Raw genomic sequence first — 15860 nt, 5'->3', positions numbered from 1 at the left:
AAGGCATGGATATCTGATTTTACATTTGTCCTTTTTGTTAAAACTCATTAAAACAGCATTTTATAAAATGTAGCTTTTCCCCTACCACCCAGTCTATAATTCTCAAGTATATACTGTTTTCAGAATTGCTGCTGTTCAGCAAAGAAAAAGAAACCAAAATATGAGATAGAAAAGGGGAAAGGAGTAATTTAACTTTTAGATTGCAGAGGCATGGCATGAGAAAATACTTTTCAAAGGCCAAGTTTGACAAGTCTTACTTCACATAAGACTTTTATATTTCAAAAAATTCGAATTTTAACCACAAAAAAAACCCCAAAAAACAACTAACAAAACATATCCCAGTTATCATGGGTGGCTCTTCAGGCATAGTATTGTGTTACTGAATACAATTAGCATCTTTCTCACTTAGGTTACTGATTACACGGTGAATTCACTGATTCTGAGCCTTTTTGTCCTCTGGCTTTTTCCTTCCCTTTTCCTCTTCATTTTCTTTCTTCCTTTCCCCCTTCATTTCCCCTCTTTGCTTCTTCACCTCTTCCCTCCATAACTTTGTGATCATATGTGAAGTTTTGTAGTTCAGAGATAGCACTACAAAAATTTGAAATATGTGTGCAAATTAAGAAAATACGACCCAGTAGCCTACTAACTGTATTCTTGTCTGGATTTCCCCCTCTCACCCACTGTAACAGCACCATGAATGAGCACCTGCCCTTCAAAGTGCTGTCCTTCAAGGAATTCTCCATCAAATGAGTTTTACATTACAATGTAATGAAAGCCTCAGCATTTGGGATTTTCAAAAGAAGGCTAGTAGCATAGCAGTAAACATATTGTGAGAGTCTGTATTGCACTGATGTAGGAGTTGATGTCATTGGTTATTTTCATTTTTAATTTATCTGATTTCAGACTAGTCCCAAGGGTGGCTCTAATAGAAACCAGGCAAAAGTGAGCTGAATTCTTTAAAAGCAGAGAATATTCTTCTTGAATGTGAGCAGCAGCACCAAGAAACTTACCTTAGCCTTAGGAGGCTGTAATTTCAACAAGCATGGTGTGTGGTGGATACGAGGTTAGGCTGAGCAGTTCATTTTCCATGTGAGTTATCTTTATTTCAGCATATTGCATATAATGTAAGAAGGAATAGTCATTAAAAATCTTAAATGCAATTTTTTCTGATTGAGATGTTGGTAGGCGGTTTTTCATTTATATAAGTATATGTTTTGCCTGCCTGTAATTTCAACCAAATATAGTCCTTTCATGCATCTCATGACGTGGCTTACTGGTTTTAGCCTTGTATACTAGAAGTGTCCTGCAAAGTGGAATTTGATTTTGGTGCTAAGAAAATAAAAGATGTAGATGGGACAGTAATAGTTCAAGATGGAAGGTATTGAAGATACAAGAGTTGGAGTGTCTCTGAAATTAATTTTAAAGCTTTTTTTTTTCCCCCAAGACATTGCTTGTTTGCTGGCTTTGAAAAAGTAAAAAATGTTCAGCACCCCTACAAATGTACATAAGGAGAGGTCTGTCTCAAGATTCTGCTATACTGATCATTTGGTGTGATCATTGATTCCAAAAGCTTTTTCTGGATGCCAGAGTAGTGACATAAAGGAGGCTTATTCTGTAAGTGGCTTCCATACTACTCCTACAGTATCTGTTCCTTATTTAACATTTTTGGCATTTTTGAAGTAGTTTGAGTGAAAAGTAAGTTAGTCCCATTAATTTGCATGGATACTTAAGTATTGAAGTCTTTTAGGCTTAATTTACACTATTGACCATTAATCAACATTAATATAATCAAGTGTATGAAAATTAATAGATGAAACCAGACTGTCAGACCTGGGAAATAAAGCTGTTCCTTTATCCAGCAACAACAACTTGGAAGCTGAAAGTTTCTATTTGTCCCACAAGAAAGATCAACTCAGGATCAGGAAAAAGATCCACCCTTCCTTTAAGGCGAGAGTTTCAAAAAGATGCTAATTATATTGATTTTGATAGTGGTTTTTGTTCAACAGATGTTCTTCTCCTAGGAAATACATGAGGACCACCAACATACTTCAAACAGACCTCCAAAAAAGAGCAGTCACCACATAATGGTTTTCAGTCACCACTGACAGGTCTGAATCAATGGCTAATTTGTTATCTAATTACCATTTCTCATGCATCAGATCCTGTACCTAACAGTGAACATGAAAACCTTTCTGCCTGATTGCTGCACATTGTCTAATAACAAACACAAATTTAATTCTATTTATTTTCATGTTTCTAACCCTCTGCAGGGGAAAAGTAATACAGACAGAGACTACAGGTAACTGCTGTGCAAGACCGAGGTTGTAATTAGGCCTTTTTCCAGGAACACAACCATTCCCAAGCAGTCCAGTCTCGATCTGAAACCTGTAATAGTGCCCTAAGGAGGTATCATGAAAGGCTTTAACCAGCACAAGTACACTTAATAAAATGAAATGTGGCTGTCAGAACTTACAAACACTAGTTAAGAAATCAGAGTAACTCAGTTATCTAACCCAGCTGATGGATTACGGATAGGGGTCTATCAACGATCTATGTACACCATCTAAGAGGGATGTGGCAGGGAAAGGTCAGTCAGGGGAAGAGACAATGCCAAGTTCGTTAGGATGTCAGTCCTTCTACTGGACCTATGAGCCGAGAGCCCTTCGTTAGGTGCCACAGGGCAAACTCCACAGAGCATGCTTTCTCTGAGGGAGCTGCAGCTGTTAGAAATACCGTATGTTTGGTCTTTGTTTTAATCCTCATTTTGTTACTTTATTAGTGTTTCTTAAACTGCTACTTTCTTGGTAAGAACCAGCTTAACCTGCACAAGCAGCTACTTGGAGAAGAGCTAACTGCAGCTCACTTTCCTTGCCGCTGAGCACTTTAGAGGGAGCATCTTGGTTAATAACATGGTTGTCCATCACTCCTTGTTTTTCCCAGCAGGCTTAGCGCAGTGTGTCTTCCCTGCAGCTAGCATTGCCTTGCTGTCACCATCTCTTTTATGCCAACATTTCAAAAATTTCCTCCATGGATTTTGAGCAGTCTCAGCTGTACTGAACTTCTTGTAAATACAATCCTGCATCTACATGTCCTGTGCCCGCAGCACTAGATGAGACACCGTCTGCATCTTGTCACTTACCCGCTCCTGAAGGAAGGGTTTTGCTGGATGATGACACAGCACAGATTCCTCCACTCCTTGTAGGCCGGCTGGGTGCCAATGACTTTGACCCAGAGCCTGTCTGTTGCTGTACTTTTCTCAATGCAGAGTCAAAATTGCTTAATGTTTTAGCCTGTGACAGATTAGACAGGAGGAACCTCGTGTTGTCCGATAACCTCCTTTGATAACAATTTAGTAGCTTTGGAGCTAAATCCATATGACAGCTACTCATTTTGCTTTGCCTATTTTGCTTAGGCTTTTTGAGCTCTGTCACATCTGAAATATGTTGACTTGAATGTACCTTTCACTGTTGGTTTTTGTAGATGAAGATACAAACAAAAACTGGGAACATTTGAGTTGTGGTCCCACCTGTCATGCCAGAATTGTTGACAATCTCATTTTCCGTCAAAGCTGATTCTCATAGGACTTTGCGTATGTGTACAAATATATGTTTTGTTGGTTTTTTTCCCCCTGAAATCATATTGATAACCTTGATTGAGGAAGGTTTCTTTAGCACATACTTAAATAATCCTTACTTAAATTTTGAAAACATGCGTGATTGTTTTTTTTACCCAAACAGCAGTGGTCTCCCAAGTCTGAAACTTCTACACAAAGAGTAAAAGAGAAACTGGGTGAAAGAGCAAAGTTCATTTTCTAACATCTGCCAAGGTTTTGAAGAATGATTTGTATCTTTTTCGTAAAGTCAAATGAAAGTTAATAATTTTGGATAGATCAAAATCAGTTTACCTGAGTTGGTTGAGCAAGCTAAGAACTCCTCCGAATCACCCAATTTTTAGAGGCATATTGACATCCAGTTACATTAGAAGTAGTTCTGTTCTTTTTACACTTTGAAGTTTTTGAACATTTTTGTTTGTTCAATATGCATATCTATTTCCATTCCATTCAACATCCCTAATATTTGACCATATTAGAAACAAATTAACTCAGAGAATAATATAGAGAAAAATCTCTGGCCATTCTTTGATAGGGAAGGTAAGAGCAAAGAAGGGAAGATAGCATGTAAGAAGTCTGGAGTGCTAAGAATAATTAATGCATAACTTTTTCATGCACATTATCAGTAGTGGATCTCAAAGAAATCTGGTTTTTAATCCTACATCTTAGTTCAAACTCATTCACTCTTCTAAAAGTAAGATTGTGTTCAGTTTTATGGGTTTGATGAATTTTCTTTTGGTTTTAATGATTATAAATCTGTTTTTCTAGCTGATCAATTTTAAGGAATTAAGTTTCCTGATATTTTACCACTGTGTGCCGATTTTTGAGACCACTGCTGCCTGCATCTTCCATCTGGGTACTGCTTTAATTTGTTGGCATGTGCTTTTGTGCTGAAATACCTGTCTCTTGGAATTGAATCTCAGCTGAGCTGGCTGGAGAATTGAGCTATGAATGTTAACATTCACTTGCCTCAGTTCATTTTTATGGGCTTCTGCAATTGAACTTAGCTCTTGGAACAGGACTTGTGTTCCTTTTGAAGAGGATATCCTTTTGCTCTTGTGGCACTTGAAAGGTCTGTCCCTAATATATGCCAAAACCAAAATAACAATTCCTTAGGTATTTCCTGTTTTCTCTTGTTAAGTATTCAAAAGCATCTATCAGCTTAAAACAGTTCCTCCTCTTCCGTGCTAGCTCTTTAGAGTTGCGTCAGTCTTAAAAACAGCCTGTTCTCAGCACATTCCCTTGAATTCGACATCCTGATATATTTTTCTTTTACTATTTGGTCTTCAATTTCATCATTTTTGCTGTGTATTGAAGTTTTTTTCGCTGCTTGTTGCCTGCTTGGAAATCTCAAAGGTCTATTCCGGACAAAAAGACAGTCTTTAATATGCTCAGTCTCTTCCTTTGCCAAAATTAGAAACATACTTAAGGCTTTTGTCAGATTCTGGTTTTAATTTCCTAGTTAAAGGACTTCCCCTCCTTTTTTTCCTAATACCTTTTTTTTTTTTTTAATCCTTATTTGCCTTAAAATTTGTTACTTGTTTCCATGCGCAGTGAGATGACAGTTCTGAGAATGTCTTTGGGCATATGAGCTCATGTGAAGAGGATGCTGGGGAATAGCCACTTAATGGCATCATCACTGCTTTCCCATGGCTCTTACTGCTTGGTTGAGAGAAAATATTCTAATCTACTGTATTTTTATTCTTTGTTATGCTTATTGGTTTTTTTTACAGTATAAAAATAAAAAGGGGCAAGTTTGGAATCTCTGAGCACTACATTGTCAGCAGTGCCATATTAGCAGCCCACAGGAACCATTTTCCTCCTGAGACTCTAACTACTTGTCAGAGTTCAATACTTTTTGAGCAGGTTCCCTCAGATATTTCACACGAGAAGAGTTCAGTTTTCTAATACTATATTTGTTTAAAGATATTTGACATTATGTGGGACTGTGATTTAGAAGCGCAATACAGCAATAAGCTGAAACTACAACACAAGCCTGATATAGCAATTGTTATCTACAGCAGAATCATAATAGAATCATGATTCCTAGGGCCAGTCTCTATATGCTTCTCCATCATGATGCTGAGCATTCCCAGTCACTGCAAATGAACATGTGGCTTGAAGACAGCTCAAACCTATTGCTTTTTTTCCCCTAGTTTCTTTTATTAGTTGTCAACATGTTATAGTTTAGATGGGCCTGAAATCTGTAGACACTTCCTCCATGCTAGTCTGGCTGGTTCAGGAGGACATTCACAACTTTTGGATGAACTCAAGGAACTCCATTTACACAAACAGGTGATCCACTCAGTAGTACTGTTTATCTAAAATAAAGGCCTCTTTACCTTGTGGGTGTCCATTGTATTGAGTTCCGTTCAATTTCTTTACAAGCCTGTGGTCGCCCTGTATATTCTTCTCCAAACTTCATGATCACACACCTAACCTCTACCATTCTTCCCTTCCAAGGAGGCTGAGCTGTTGCCAGTGATTTTCTACCCCCATCTCAGACCAGCAATAGTGATCATTGACATTACACAGTGAATTTAATCCATTCAACACATGAATGACCTGCCGTTTTGGTGGCCCCACGGTAAGGATGGGAATATAGGCCTATAGGGAATTCTGATGAGCCTACTTCCCTGAGTACATCCACTGGTCAGATTATGTGACCAATACATCTGTTCTTGAACAAGCAGCAGTCACAAGTATTGAGGCCATGTTACTGAGAACACAGTACTGCTGGGCAGGGCACATCTCCAGGATGAAGGACCACCTTCATAAGGCCTCCCTAAGATCCTGCTTTATGGTGAACTTACCACCAACTGCCGCAGGAGAGGAGCCCCGAAGAAAAGATACAAGGACTTCCTGAAACAACATCTCAGCCTTGGCCATATTGATCATCATAACTGGTCTACTCTGGCCTCCAATTGGGAGACCTGGAGACACACCATCTCTAACACTGCTGATGCTTTTGAGAAAGCACGCAGGATCACCCTTGAGGAGAAAAGGCAACGCAGAAAGAATCGTGCCTTGCAGAATATACCACCTGAGGAGTCTTTCTCTTGTGCCTTTTGCAACCGGACATGCCTATCTTGTGTTGGCCTTTTTAACCACCAGCGCACTTGTAACAAACGTGGGTAGAGCCCTTCCCAAATCTTCGTTTGCGAAGCCCAACCATGATGACTTCCCTGAGTTCATTTCTGTCTCTTTGCTTCATGGGGTCGACCCCATCATCATTTACACGAGCACTGATGGTGTCTCATGTGACAAAGGTGTTGTCTTGGATGTCCCTTTCCTTAATCTGTTGCCTATTCTTGTCAAGCAAAGTGTTCCAGTCCACAGCTCAGCGAAGTGCCTCTTTGGCATGCCACCCAAAGGACAGCAGCCTATGCTTGACTCGATCTTGTTTGTTTCAGGAGACATGGAGCATCAGAAGACTGCTCTGATGGTCACTAAGATGTTTGCACCTGCATGTGGCCACCAAAGCAACCTTTGATAGCATGAGTCACCTCGCTGCCTTACTTCCTGACTCCTATAGAAACACAGGGCCCTCTTGCTGGCCCACAACTCTCCAACCTCCTTGTCCTTGTAGCACCAAGGAAACTTGGCAGCTACCAGTTGTGACCAATAGACTGTAACCTATCCAACAGGTCTGAGGTAGTAGGATTGTTTAATGTTTTAGTACCAAATTTAGGTCTTTGGAGATATTTGATGTTTCATGGAATTTTGATTTGGAAGACTCATACAGAAGTATGTGGAAATTACAACATGAACGTGACCCAACAATTGTAATACACAATACTGAATCACAATACAAACCTGATTCCAAATGCCAGTGTTTGTATGCCCCACCATCCCAAAGAGGGAGGTTTTGTCTTCATTAGAGAAGGCCCAACACACTGAATAAAATGCATCCTGGAAATGTTTAGATGACCTGCATAGTGAGACAGTCTTACAATTTGTTTCCTAATAGTTTGCATTCTGCTACTTATTTTGTAAGAATGAATGTTGTAATTTTTTTTCCCCTATGCTAAGTCATGGGTCTCATTTTAGCCGCTACTTGTGAAGGAAAAATCATTGTATTTCATTAAAATCCAATTCTGAAATTGCTGGGGGAAGAGGAGCGTCTGCAAAATGCCAGGAGTTATTTGGAGATTCAGAGTCAAGGACTCTAGGGTAATTGTGCGTGACATTTCGGATCTGAGATCTGTCTGCTTCAGGAAGGGGGACAGCTCACTTGAAACATTTGCCAGGATCAAGGTTTTTTCTGGCTCCATCAGGAGTTTCAGGTTTAAATGGCAATTCAGTCAGATGAATCTTGTGCCATCAGCATGTGGATGCCAGCTCAACCATGCAGGGACAGGGTGGCTTTGTGTGCACTGGTGGGAGGTTGCACCAGCAGGTAAGGCTGCATGTGATTAATAGAGTATAAAATACTATATGTACTGTTGATTTTTTAGGCATTATGACTGAAGTGAGGCAAAATTAAAGCCACTAAAGTTAATTTTCAATTTTCCATGCTAAAAAAACGTGAGAGGGGAAGCAGACTGGATAAGATGTGGATAATGCAAACCATATATACATGAAGCTGTCCTAACCTTTGATATACTTGTAGATGGTTTCTGTAGAGAGCAGCAGCAGCTTTTAAGAAGCAGCAGCCAAAATGCGGAGAGCAGTGGGCATTGTGCATCCCATTTTCTGTGCCATGGTTGTGGAGCCAGGGGTGTCTGATGAAATCTCATAATGAAACATGTAAGTGCTTTGAGCAGTTGAACACAGTTCAACAAAGCAGAGCTGAACTAATGTGGACTGCCTGTTTGCCAGTAAACAGATAATTACACTCTCTTGTTTAATTGAATTTTCATGAAAGTAAAACAGATTTCAGTAACGTCCACCATAAAAATGTATTGTATTTGTGGATCCTGTATATAGGGTATCATGATATAGGGAAGAGAGGGGGTGTCTATCAGATTTGCAGATAAGGCTTGAGGTTAAATTGTTGCAAAAATAATACAATTTCCACATACTGTGCAACGTAGACATTTTTACCCAGAAGGTTTCCCATTGCTGCTGCTGTTATCAGTAGTGATCTCTTAATAGATGGATTAGAGTTGGGAAACATTATTAGGCCACAAAAAGTTCTTTTGTTTTTGCAGAACAACCTTGCAGCTGTATCATTCATACGTGTTTAGTTTGCATTTCTTGGCTACCAGCCATTCTAAATGGTAAAGAGCATAGTACGGGACAATGTGAGGTTTTTTGGTTTTATTTTAAAAAGAAAAATCAAAGAATCTTTCTGATTCATGTTCTTTCTCACGAGGCTATCATTTCAAAGGCTCGGCATGCAAGTTATATCATCATAACCTCCTCTGGTCTTCTTTATTTGCCTCATGAACAATTTTCTCATGGAGGAGGGGCTGGATATTCTCAAGAATATTCTTATTCTTTGAAAATAGTAAGAATTTTCTGATTCCCTGAGGTGCTGTGGGCAAGATTAACAATTCCAGTTTGTTGCTTCATTCACAGTCACTTTTCATTGGACACTACAACTTCACTCTTATTTACAATTTGGGATTTGACCTCAGCTTGGGAAATCAAAAGCTTAGTACTTGATTTTTCCTTATAGGCTGTACAGACTGCAATGAGGAATCAAGCAGGCATATGTGACTCCCTCATAGCTCTTGCCAATGAAAGCTGAAGAGCCTAGGCAGAGAATCTCTTGTCTGGTTTTCAGATGTCCTTTTTGTTTAGATACCTAAGTTTAATACCTGAAGGTAGTTTTCAAAGGTAAATGCCACTGAAAATTTCAGTGCTTAACAGAAATCTCAGAAAATCATGCTCTAGATAAGAAAAGAGACACTTTTAAGAACAGAAATATGAGATGAAGAGAATTCTCATAATTCTCTAATTCTTTCAGTTGGAAAGAAGACAATTAAATGTTAGTGAAGTTTCTATAATTATTACTGTCTCTATTTAGTATAGGTAAAAGCAGTGGTCCAGATTTTTTTTTGAGCAGTGGACAGCCTTGGTCTTCTATCAACCTTTAGAAGTTTTTGAAACTTATCATCTCACTGCCTTTTAAATTAGAAACACTGTCCTGTAAGTTTGCTGTGAAGACTTTGTTCTCTGATCTCATTAGTCCATAAGAGGTGTTATACCATGGTTTTAAAAACACACTGTCTCTAAGACATTCCTAAAATATCTGGATTATTTTAATGGTTGTTCATAGGATCCTGATTTGGATGCTAGTAGCATATTTTCTTTAATAAAACCCTGTCCTTGTAAGGAAGCAATCCATCCCCCAAGTCAATTTTAAAGTTTCTTGTTCACTTTAAATATTTCATTACATTAATTTTTCAAAACAACAAAACAAACATTCATCAAGTGAAACTAAGCATGTCACCCTTGAATCTGTACATCTGTTGCTCTCCTACTGCTTTTCTGCATAATTCATTTTAATATATTTAAAGTGTACATCTCATTAAAATTCCTTACGCACATTTATATACACAATTCGTATTTAAAAAGGAAAAAAGGTGGGAAAGAGTTTTATGGCAAGGAGGTTCATTAGCATGACTGTTTCTCTTTTTTTCCTTAGTTTTTTGCCTGTTGACTGCCTGTAGACTGCCTTTAGCCACCCACCTCAGCATACAGTGTCATCTGTCTCTCTGAGTCTCTCTAAGTATGACTCATCTCTTTAGTGCCATTAGAAATTTCCTCCAGGATATTTCCTTTTGCTCCTGATGTCTTTGCTTCTCTTTATGTGCATACATCCTCTTCTCTTCATCCTCTTTTCATCATGTCACATAATTTGTCTACACAATGTGTTCTGTGCATCAGCCCTGCTATCAACCAAGAGAATATCCATCATTTGCTCAGATGCCCTAAAGAGTTCTTGTGGGCTGGCTGGAGTGCTGGAAAGGATTTTGATTATCATATTTTATATGTCCATGGTTTCTTTTCCTCTGTCAGTACTTTCAACCATTGCACTGTTTGATTTGGTTTCATTTATTTTAGCATTGTGGAGTTGCTTGTATTTCTTACACTGAATGTAGAAAACAAGTCAGTCTGGTAGCTTGAGGTGGCAACCTTTAGATGTTTGTGACTTCTTGTTTCAGTGACTGCTGAAATTTGTTCTCTGAAATCCCTCATAGGTGTTTAGGATTATGTGTAATTGTTAAAAGCAATCATAAGGTGTATCATAACACTTGAAGAATCTTAAGAAAAGCTTATAACTGCATAAGAGAACTCGAAACGCTTTGTCAGGAAAAAGACGTCCATATTTGAAAAGAAAAAAATATAAAATGGTAATTTAAGGACTTATCTTCAGGAATCATTCTTGGGCAATAAATGACATTTTAGTAAGGTGGCTTATGGTTTCTTTGTAATTTCACATTTAGCTTTTGACATGTATTGCTCATACACCTCATGAGAGCAATTATCTACTTGAATACCTTTTTCCTTCTTAGAAATAAGAGTTGAAATACACTTACTGGAAAAGTTTATTCAGAGTTTACATGGGAAGCTCCTCTTTGCTTCCTAGATGTGATAGAATGTCAATCAGTGAGGAAAATATGAGCCCTTTAAAAAGATTAAGTCCAGTGCATTCAGTCACTTTGGTTTCCTTGAAATTGAGTAATAGAAAGTGCAGCTGTGAAGGGAAAATTGAGAGAGTTCCATTCTGAGGAAAAGTTATTTCATTCTTTTCTGATTATCTAAACCCAAATAAGCAGCACAAGTTTGGATTCAGCAGTGTCAAATATAGGTTATGAACTACAGGAAGTGAGCTCAGCCCTGGGAGGTGGTGGGCATGGGGGCAGCTGAGCTCCTGTGCATCTCCTGTGCACTGGAAGGCCTCCCCTTGCACTTCAGTGAGAGTTTGGTTCTTCAGTAGCAGGCAAGCACAGTTTTAAGGCGCAGACAGTTGTGAGATTAATTTATCTATGTTCAATATCAAGAGAAAGAGTTTCATGTGGACTCTAAATCTGTTGTCTGTGTTGCCCCTGCACAGGTATGCATTGCTGGATTTTGGAGTAACGCATTTGTATTATTATGGGATTTTATCTTGTTTATTATCTAGTCCAAGCTTTTTCATAAATACAATAAACATTGCATGCTACAGCAAAAGAAAAGGCCAATATTGGGAACAGACTTTGAGGATGGTGGACTGCAATAATTTATCTTCAAAAAGTGTTAGGAATGATTGATGTGAAATTCCTTGTTTGTGCTTTTCCTTTATAGTCACATGTGCAGCAGGGTTTTGCATGAAGGATGAGAACCATACTATTTGTTTCAAAGTATTTCAGCTACTGGAAGACTGTGAAATTTAAAAGAGCAGTTAGGTCCACGGGTTTATTTTCCCCAAGTAGTGCTAGATAATTTTATTGTATCCTAGTGAGATTAATGAGTGAGAACCCTGCAGTATATATGAAGAGACTCAGGATAACAAGGCAAATAATATTTTCTTCCTGTCTGTTTATTTCACAAATGTCTATAGTTTGCTTTCTTGAACTTTCCTTTTATGTATTGGATATAGAGCATTGTCTGTGGCAGACAGAGCATCAGTCTGATCAGGTCATTTCTGGTTTGTCCCAACAAGCACCGTCTTCTGTCTGGAAGCTATATTCATTTTGCTGTTCCTTTTTGGCTTGCACGGCACTGCATTCAATGAAATTGGGACAAAAGTTATCAAAGCTCTTTGTTTTTATTTTTATAAGCTAGAAAACTAAAAAAAAATGTTTCTTATTCCAAACTGCTCATTGAATTCCTAATTAGTCTATGAAACCAAGTGATTTTTTGCTTTTTGCCCTCTCACTACTAATACTTCCATTCATTCTGTTGCACCAACTTTTTTTAATTTAATCTTAAACTATCTAGTACTTTAATCTTTTGATGTCAGAGACTGGATTTGTCTGTGTCTTGGAAGCTCCCAGAAAAATCAGGCTGGGAACCATCAAGTGCTACTGCAGTGCAAGAAGTGGTTGATTAGGCTATGGTCAGGTCAGTGGCATATTCCTGATCAAGAGAGAATTTCGTGTCCTCTTGTATTAAATTTCAATGATGTGTAGCATACTTTAGTCAATAAATAGCATTTTGCTGTTCATGCCCGTTGGAAATAATACATGATGCTGTAAGTATTGATCAAAGAGCTCTAGTCTGTTAATCCCTCTGCTTGTAGCAATGTTAAATATTTACAGATTCTCCCTTAGTCTCCTGAAAAGTGTTTTAGCCCTGCAGAGGATGCTCAGCCTTTCTGCTTTATATTTTTTTACAAGTATGTTACTCTTTCTGCCTCTTTTTTTCAAGCACACACGTGTGACAAAGCATTATACTATGCTTGCACTAGTTTTAAGCTTTATTGCATAAGCATGTGGTGAATGCATACATTGATTGGAACGATGTACTAATTCAGAATTAAAAAGGAGAATGCCTCGGAGAGAAAATCCATCAGTGCCTCATCTCCAACTGGCTGAGTTACATTAAGGACAGGGGTAGGCTAACAGTGTGCAGCATCTTGCTGTATCGTGAGATAGCAGATAACAAAGACATATTCATATCAGGTTTATTTATCCAAATTATCTGAAAATTAATGGAATACTAAAAAACCGAGTTATTTCCCTGCTAACTACTTATTTATTGTATCTGTATTCTCATCAAGAAGTCTCAGAGGTTTGTAGTAGAAGATACAATGAATCATGTAGGCTTTCTAGCTCCTGTACTTGTTCATTGACCTCATGTAAATGTAATCATTTATCCTCAATTTTTTATACTAATGTATTGAAGGCAGACTTGATATTGTCAGGCATGCAATGGAATACGCTCCAGGAAACCTTCCTTCCAGTAGTGAGGTGACAAATGAAAAAGAAAATAAAAATGGATTTTGCAATTTAAAACATAGTGTGCTCAGGGAAGAATGCATAGCCAGCTATAATGTGATATGATTCATTTCTATATATGCAGGGAAGGATTTTACACAAAAGCTTTATGGGAGATGTACAGGATATTTAAAGTAACATGAAGACTATTCTACATAATAGTGCTTGCTTTATCTATCACAAACTAGAAGAAAGGTTTAAATACTCGTGTTTGCCCTCTTATCTTTCAGTAAGACGTCACATTATACTTCGTTCCATTACCTATTTAATCATCCCTTAGACCTGATTATGTGTTTGGAGGGGAAGGTTGGCAGATAGAGTAAAACAAAATGCACACATGTTTCTCTCTCTCTCTTCAGTCCCTGAAGATCGCGTTCATACTATGTAAAGAAATTACATTTTAGATATCCTCAAAGCTGATGTGAAAGAAGTCAGTGATTTATGTTGAAAATTTTACATGACTTTGAAGGATTTTCTCTTCTAGGTGATCAGTGATGAGTGGATTTTAATGGTTTGAGCTGCTGTGATGCTCATTAAAGATAAAATATACGGTGTTTCAGATCCTCTAAGTGTTCAGCCTTAAATGCCAACATGGGTGTTAGAAGGGACAGGGCACTTTTCAAAAGCTAATCTTCATACAGGGGATTTTTGCGGGGTGAAACTATATGAAAATACGGCCTTTAATGGGGACAGGGCTTGGGAGAGTTCAGTGGCTCATGGTACCACAGAGTGGCAAATGACTGCAGCTGCCCCTTTCTTTCCTCGTGCCTGAGGATACAAAGTTGTTCATATTTAGGGCTAGCACAGGGATGCTATCTTACTTCTTCTCAACAGTTTAAGAAATCTGGTTTCTCTCAGCAGTATTCAAGGTATCGTTTTCCAAATACCAATTATTTTGTCTTACTTCAATTTCTGTATATGAGGAAAACATCCCACTTTCTCCAGTAAAGATAGGGTGAGGTGATGGGTTGGAGTGCTTGACACCTTTTGTACTCAGCATCCTACTCAGATGAATTTTCATCCGAAGACTCCTACTCTTTCTGGGAAGTGCATGGGGAACTGAAGCCCCTAAATTTTTGCCTGCTGAATTGCAGAGACAGTTGCTGTGCGGTCAGTGTGAAAGCCTCCCAACATGACTCTCTGAGGCTTAACAGAAACAGAGCTCAGATCTCCAGCTTTCTAAACCTAGGTCTTAATTTTGAGACCAGAACATAACCAGAACATATGTTTGTAATCCTCCTAATCTAGACTGTCTGGCCCTCAAAACAGAGTATAAATTAGTGAGAACTTATTTTAGTGTAAGTAGTTGGGTTCTATATTTTTGGAGTATTTCTCTTTAGAATGTATTTCACTGATTTCTACTGGTGTGCTTTTATTTGTGGCAGACAGCTATATCTGAATATATGATTTATTGTTTTGCATTACATTTTTGAGTTGATTTTTCATCATCTATATGTAAATAAATTGTGCTGCCAGAGTTGGGAATTGAACTCACAAGGCTGGCCTACCAGTCATGATCAGGTATATTCTCAGGTGAATTGACTAAACCATTAAGTGTTTGAGGCCAGGTTGGATGGGGCTTTGAACAACCTGGTCTAGTGAAAGGTGTCCCTGCCCATGGCAGGGGGGTTTAAACTAAATGATCTTTGAGGTCCCTTCCAACCAAGGGCATTCTATGATTCTATGATTGTATGCTTAAGACTAATGACTCATCACTCTCTGTGCAGGGTGGGAAGCTATGGGAGATGCAGCCACTTCGTATTCTCCATAACCACTCATGGAAATACATGGACATCCATGAGCGAGGAAAGCTGTCTCTGCTCTGAGTACAATGAAGCAGTTTTCTATACAAAGGATTTGAAGCTAGAAATTTTTCATCAAATATTTCCTAATACTCCAGACCATGACACGAGGAAGGGGCCCATGCCATACTGTGCTGGGGGTTCCAGGTTTCCACTTTTCATGCATTATACGCTCAAACAACAAGGTACTGGTGGCTGTGCTAGTAACCTGGTAGGGATACAAATATAGCACAAGCCTTATGCTCAGCTAAACATGTACTGGAAAGTACTTATATAAATGCATTTATTTGCATTGCTTGGTTGACATATTTTCTAAATTTTAGCAGTTTGTCATTAACACGGGGTTACTCTTAGGACTTAGTGTACTGCTGAAACAGTTTCAAACTAGTGCCCTGTGGGTAACTGAACTGGTAACAGAAGAGACCCTGTAGTGGATGGCAGCTGGCATATTCATCAGGAGAAGAACAGGCAGTTCTTCCTCATTCTGGAGGGAGAAGATTCTGTTATTTAAAAAAAAAAAAAAAGTTCTTAAAAATGTAAATCATGAAGTTAAGAAAAAAAATAGAGCTGAGTTGA

At 38.4% G+C, this 15860-nt stretch overlaps 1 protein-coding gene across 7 annotated transcripts in view; it reads left to right on the top strand.

Annotated features, from left to right (window-relative positions):
- The window catches only part of RBMS3 (RNA binding motif single stranded interacting protein 3), a 765077-nt gene that overhangs the window by 630395 nt on the left and 118822 nt on the right, over positions 1-15860 (top strand). The window lies entirely within an intron of this gene.

Source organism: Manacus candei, unplaced genomic scaffold (genome assembly GCF_025592945.1).
Source record: "Manacus candei isolate 608988 ecotype Guabito, Panama unplaced genomic scaffold, ASM2559294v1 h1tg000026l, whole genome shotgun sequence".
Lineage (NCBI taxonomy): Eukaryota > Metazoa > Chordata > Aves > Passeriformes > Pipridae > Manacus > Manacus candei.
Note: the sequence above shows the minus strand (reverse complement) of the source record. Positions and strands in the feature narration are given on the sequence as shown.